We start from the raw sequence: 6,727 nt of genomic DNA, 5'->3' as shown, positions 1-6,727 counted from the left end.
TTTTCTTCTAGAAACAGACTCTACAAACGGTGGTTGACATCATACGTGGAGCACTGTGAGATGGCTCATTAAGCTGTATGGAGCTTTTAGCTCTACAAGGGAGCATGACTGCTCAGATTCCTCATGGGTAACTGACAAACCTCAGTGAGCCCTTTAAGTGAGATTTCCATTCTGCTTCCTCTGCCCACTTCCCTCAAAATTTGAGTCGCTGGATTTTGAATTTGCCTCTTTGACCTGCCCCTCCCATGGCCTGTAGGAAAGAAAACACCAGGCTGCTTTGGTCAGGGGCGCGGGCCCTTTAAGGAAGCAAGAGCTACGCTGTTTGGCCGCCGTGGCCAGCCAGTCCGGAGGTTCTGCGGGGCGAGGCCCGGTCCTTGTCACCGTCTCGGGGAGCTTCAGGCCTGGAGGCCTTCGCCGTGATCAGTGTCTCCCGCACCTCCACTGTCCAGTGAGTGAGAGCCGGCTGGGTGGGCCAGGCCGGCCGCAGGCTGTTGGGGGAAGGGCGGGTCCTCGCGGCAGCGTCTGCCGGCGCCGAGCTCCGGGTCTTCGGGCTTGCTGGGCCGCTTTGGGTACCCTTTCCTTGTTAGCGCCCTTGGCTCTCCCGCTTCTAGTGCTAACCAGTATCGCCAACCTTGTTTCGGAGGAGCCGGTTCTCCCCTCAAAGACTCCAGGCCGCTCCCATATCGTAATTAAATAGGGGGAAGTAGGCAAAGCGTTGTCAGCGGAAATCAGCATAACCTTGCAGGAATTCCCAACTACCGCTTCAAGGTGAGCGGGTGGAGTTTTAAATTAGGGAAAGATCTCCCGGAAGCTGTAGGTTCCGGGCTGGAATTTTCAGGGGAAATGGGCTAGTTTGAATGGAACTCAGAGGTAGAATTTGCTGGGGAAGTGGCCTAATTTGAATGAAACCCAAAGACGTATTGAAATGATTGTAATCATGCAACCAGTCATATACATAGGTAGTTGATGTGTCATTCGATCAGGAAATGAGTCACTGCAGAAACTTGGATAACAGAAGTTACAGGTCATGGAATTATTCTTTTTTTTTTTTTTTTTTTTAAGTAAAATCAAATACCAGTTCTTAGATGTGACCTGAGGAGGACAGCCCCAACACTTCCTCCTCAGAAATACCCCTACCTGTTGTAATGTGTAGCACAGCTGAGGCAAGGCTGGCACAAAGAGCCCTTTATAAGATCTCAGGAGTAAAAAAGGGAAAAATGAAGGCAGAAGGGACCCAAATCAGGATTCTTAGCCTTCTGAAACACAGTGGTGTCAGTTGTAAGTAGCAAGGTATTTGTCACCAATGACAAAGTGTTGGCATTTTTTAAAGACTTGCCTTATACAATTGAATGAATTCAAAATTATTCCTATTGCAAGGTCACTCTTAATTATTTTCTGATACAATGAGTGAGTGAGTCAAAGTCACTCAGTAGTGTCCGACTCTTTGCGACTTCATGAACTATACAGTCTATGGAATTCTCCAGGCCAGAATACTGGAGTGGGTAGCCTTTCCCTTCTCCAGGGGATCTTCCCAACACAGGGATCAAACCCAGGTCTCCCACATTGCAAGCAGATTCTTTACCACAGCTGAGCCACAAGGGAAGCCCTCTGATATAATAAGTTCCCTACATATGAACCTTCAAGTTGGCAACTTTCAAAGATGTGAATGGTATGCTTGCATCTTCAATCATGTAAGTTAGTTCATGTATCTGGCATACATTGTCACGTGCGTACATCCTCTACAAGTAGTTGTGCTTTTGTGTACTTTACTGTACAGTACTTCATAGTGTACAGGAGTATAGTATCTTTTTTCAAACCCCAGATGTCCGGAAGCAAGCATTAAAGAAGGAGTAATATAGCTAGCTGGTACTGTTACCAGCCTCTGTATGTCAGCGGCTGTACTATACTACTATCCTTTTCAAGGTACTGTACTATAAGATTAAAAACGGTTTATTTTTGGTTTGTTTTTCATGTATTTTATTTAAACCTGGAATCAGTTCAGTTCAGTCGCTCTGTCATGCCCAACTCTTTGTGACCCCATGGACTGCAGCACGCCAGGCTTCCTGTCCATCGCCAACTCCCAGAGCTTACTCAAACTCATGTCCATTGACATGATGATGTCATCCAACCATCTCATCCTCTATTGTCCCCTTCTCCTCCCGCCTTCAATCTTTCCCAGCATCAGGGTCTTTTCAAGTGAGTCACTTCTCATTAGATAGTGAAAGTATTGCAGTTTCAGCTTCAGCATCAGTCTTTCCAATGAATATTCAGGACTGGTTTCCTTTAGGATGGACTGGTTGGATCTCCTTGCAGTCCAAGGGACTCTCAAGAGTCTTCTCCAACACCACAGTTCAAAAGCATCAATTCTTCGGCGCTCAGCCTTCTTCACAGTCCAACTCTCACATCCATACATGACTACTAGAAAAACCATAGCTTTGACTGGACGGACCTTTGTTGGCAAAGTAACGTCTCTGCTTTTGAATATGCTATCTAGGTTGGTCATAACTTTCCTTCCAAGGAGTAAGTGTCTTTTAATTTCATGGCTGCAATCACCATCTGCAGTGATTTTGGAGCCCCCAAAAATAAAGTCTGACATTGTTTCCACTGTTTCCCCATCTATTTCCCATGAAGTGATGGGACCAGATGCCATAATCTTCGTTTTCTGAATGTTGAGCTTTAAGCCAACTTTTTCACTCTCCTCTTTCACTTTCATTAAGAGGCTTTTAGTTCCTCTTCACTTTCTGCCATAAGGGTGGTGTCATCTGCATATCTGAGGTTATTGATATTTCTCCTGGCAATCTTGACTCCAGCTTGTGTTTCTTCCAGCCCAGCGTTTCTCATGATGTACTCTGCATATAAGTTAAATAAGCAGGGTGACAATATACAGCCTTGAAGTACTCCTTTCCCGATTTGGAACCAGTCTGTTGTTTCATGTCCGATTCGAACTGTTGATTCTTAACCTGCATACAGATTTCTCAGGAGGCAGGTCAGGTACTCTGGTATTCCCATCTCTTGAAGAATTTTCCAGTTTGTTGTGATCCACAGAGTCAAAGGCTTTGGCATAGTCAATAAGGAAGAAATAGATGTTTTTCTGGAACTCTCTTGCCTTTTTGATGATCCAGTGGATATTGGCAATTTGATCTCTGGTTCCTCTGCCTTTTCTAAATCTGTCTTGAACATCTGGAAGTTCATGCTTCATGTACTGTTGAAGCATGGCTTGGAGTTTTGAGCATTACTTTGCTAGCATGTGAGATGAGTGCAATTGTGCGGTAGTTTGAGCATTCTTTGGCATTGCCTTTCTTTGGGGATTGGAATGAAAACTGACCTTTTCCAGTCCTGTGGCCACTGCTGAGTTTTTCAAATTTGCTGGCATATTGAGTGCAGCACTTTAACAGCATCATCTTTTAGGATTTGAAATGGCTCAACTGGAATTCCATCACCTCCACTAGCTTTGTTCGTAGTGATGCTTTCTAAGGCCCACTTGACTTCACATTCCATGATGTCTGGCTCTAGATGAGTGATCACACTATCATGGTTATCTGAGTCATGAAGATCATTTTTGTATAGTTCAGAAGAACTATAATATTGGTGGTATTGTTGCCACCCCTTCTTAACACCTTCTGCTTCTGTTAGGTCTATACCATTTCTGTCCCTTATTGTGCCCATCTTTGCATGAAATATTCCCTTGGTATCTCTAATTTTCTTGAAGAGAGTTCTAGTCTTTCCCATTCTATTATTTTCCTTTATTTCTTCGCATTGATCACTGAGGAAGGCTTTCTTATCTCTCCTTGCTATTCTTTGGAACTCTGCATTCAAATGGGTATATCTTTCCTTTCCTCCTTTGCCTTTTGCTTCTCGTCTTTCCTCAGCTATTTCTAAGACCTCCTCAGACAACCATTTTGCCTTTTTGCATTTCTTTTTCTTGGGGATGGTCTTCATCACTGCCTCCTGTACAATGTCACAAACCTCCATCCACAGTTCTTTAGGCACTCGATCAGATCTAATCCCTTGAATCTATTTTTCACTTCCACTGTATAATCTTAAGGGTTTTGATTTCAGTCATACCTGAATGGTCATAGTGGTTTTCCCTACTTTCTTCAATTTAAGTCTGAATTTGGCAATAAGGAGTTCATGATCTGAGCCATAGTCAGTTCCCAATCTTGTTTCTGCTGACTGTATAGAATTTCTCCATCTTTGGCTGCAAAGAATATAATCAGTCTGATTTCGGTATTGACCATCTGGTGATGTCCATGTGTAGAGTCTTCTCTTGTGTTGTTGGAAGAGGGTGTTTGCTATGACCAGTGCGCTTTGCTGGCAAAACTCTATTAGCCTTTGCCCTGCTTCATTCCATACTCCAAGGCCAAATTTGCCTGTTACTCCAGGTATCTCTTGACTTCCTACTTTCACATTCCAGTCCCCTATAATGAAAAGGACATCAGTTTTGCACGTTAATTCTAGAAGGTCTTGTAGATCTTCATAGAACCGTTCAACTTCAGCTTCTTCAGCATGACTTGGATTACTGTGATACTGAATGGTTTGCCTTGGAAATGAACAGAGATTATTCTGTTGTTTTTGAGATTGCATCCAAGTACTACTGCATTTCGGACTCTCTTGTTTACTATGATAGCTACTCCATTTCTTCTAAGGGATTCTTGCCCACAGTAGTAGATATAATGGTCATCTGAGTTAAATTCACCCATTCCAGTCCATTTTAGTTCACTGATTCCTAAAATGTTGATGTTCACTCTTGCCATCTCCTGTTTGACCCCTTCCAATTTGCCTTGATTCATGGACCTAACGTCCCAGGGTCCTATGCAATATTGCTCTTTATACCATCGGACTTACTTCCATCACCAGTCACATCCACAGCTGGCTGTTATTTTTGCTGTGGCTCCGTCTCTTCATTCTTTCTGGAGTCATTTCTCTGCTGATCTCCCGTAACATATTGGGTACCTACTGACCTGGGGAGTTCATCTTTCAGTCCTATCTTTTTGGCTTTTCATGCTATTCGTGGGGTTCTCAAGGCAAGAATACTGAAGTGGTTTGCCATTCCCTTTTCCAGTGGACCACCTTTGTCAGAACTCTCCACCATGACCCGTCCATCTTGGGTGGCCCTACACAGCCTGGCTCATAGTTTCATTGAGTTAGAGAAGGCTGTGTCCATGAGATCATCACATCAGTCCATGTCTACCTAGTATAGTACAGTACTATATACCTGATCATGTTAGTTGGATACCTAGGCTAACTCTGTTGGACTTACAAACAAATTGGACTTACAAACGTCCTCTTGGAATGGAGTCTGTTTGTATGTAGGGGACATACTGTATATATTTTGTGAGTTGGAGAATGAAAGTGGAGAGTATTGTGGACACCTTAAGGAACCTGCCAGACTTTGGAAAATGGCTTTGTTAGGACTGGAAAAGAGGGGAAGGTTGAGAATACTGAACTCCAGTGCACAGTTCACAAGGTGTGGTGTACTCGTTTTCAGGTGTGGTCTCCTTTGGGAACTACAGGGAAGCTATTCTTCCTGCTTAGCTTCTACCTGTAACCTGTGGGAATATCCCCTGATATATCCAAACTACAATCCAGACTGAAGAAGGCAAGGCCAAGAAAGAGGTAAGCCTAAGTCTTAACTTTCCAGATAGTTTCTCTTCCCTAGATGAGGACTGTAACTCCACTTCAGAGGAGAGTCCACCCCCTTATAAATAGAAGCACTCTATGGGACCCAACTCTGACATACAGGGTGTGTGTGGGTGTGGGTGTGTGTGTGTATGTGTGTGTGTGTAAATAGGAATAGAGGACAGCTATTTTCTTGATAAATGTTTGCTGCATATGTAAAAATTCAATTATCTACTCCTACGTGCAAAAGAAAAATAAGAAATGGCAACTGTTTGAGCTATACTTTCTCTTGTATCATGCTTTCTACAACATTTGTGGGAAAGAGACACCCTGGGGACTGCCAAAATGGGTAATATATTGCTTCTGCCTTCAGGCAAGTTCTGCTCTGCTGTTGGAGACAATGGACATGGGGCTGTGAAAGTGGAGAAAGGAGAGGACTTCTGCTAGATCTCTCCACCTTACTGGGTGGCTGTGCCTCTGGTCACAGGATGGAGTAGAACAGCAGCTGAGGGACAGGGTGGGTAGGGAAATCTCATGACTTCCCAGGCCTGTTCAGGATTGTGCCTCTCCTCTTCTGGCTCAGCTTATTATGCCTAACATTGAAGCTGATTGTGGCTTGGAGCCTCCTATAAATCCATGGTATGTCTCTGGCCAAAATACAGGGAAGCTACTGATGTCTGGCATGTAATATCCACTCACTTGGAGCCCCATTAGCAGGGATAACCCATTATGTCTGGCCTGAAATGCCCTCCCTCTTTCTTCATCTTCTTACCAGTTAAGCTAAAACCCATGGTTTTGTGGTTTTTTTTTTTTTTTTTTTTGAGGATATGGAAAATAGGAGCTTTGCCCAGGGTTCCCACAGAATATTGTGAATCCTGGGTAGAGAGCATTAAGAATGACCACTCTGAGCTGAGGTTCACAAAGTGCTCAATGGCTTACCAAAGAGAATCAGCAACATTGTTGAGGAGGGTAGAGGAGTCATAACCTTCCTGAGCTTTGTAGTGTTCTGAAGGCAGAATCAACAACTAACTGAGGTCTTCTATAACTACCCGGTTGACTTAAGAACAAAATACTGAGTTCTGGACCATTTAGAATTGCCAGCCCACTT

At 43.8% G+C, this 6,727-nt stretch overlaps 1 protein-coding gene across 1 annotated transcript in view; it reads left to right on the top strand.

The window, feature by feature from the left end:
• Positions 1 to 266: 266 nt before the first annotated feature.
• The window catches only part of PLGRKT (plasminogen receptor with a C-terminal lysine), a 36,053-nt gene continuing 29,592 nt past the window's right edge, over positions 267 to 6,727 (top strand). The window contains exons 1-2 of the mRNA XM_005891360.2: positions 267 to 448; positions 5,489 to 5,616. The gene's annotated coding sequence lies outside the window, so the exon portion shown is untranslated. The remainder of the gene's footprint in view (positions 449 to 5,488; positions 5,617 to 6,727) is intronic.

The sequence above is a fragment of the Bos mutus genome, chromosome 8, assembly GCF_027580195.1.
Source record: "Bos mutus isolate GX-2022 chromosome 8, NWIPB_WYAK_1.1, whole genome shotgun sequence".
In the NCBI taxonomy this organism is placed as follows: domain Eukaryota; kingdom Metazoa; phylum Chordata; class Mammalia; order Artiodactyla; family Bovidae; genus Bos; species Bos mutus.
This window is presented reverse-complemented; position numbering and strand designations above follow the sequence as displayed.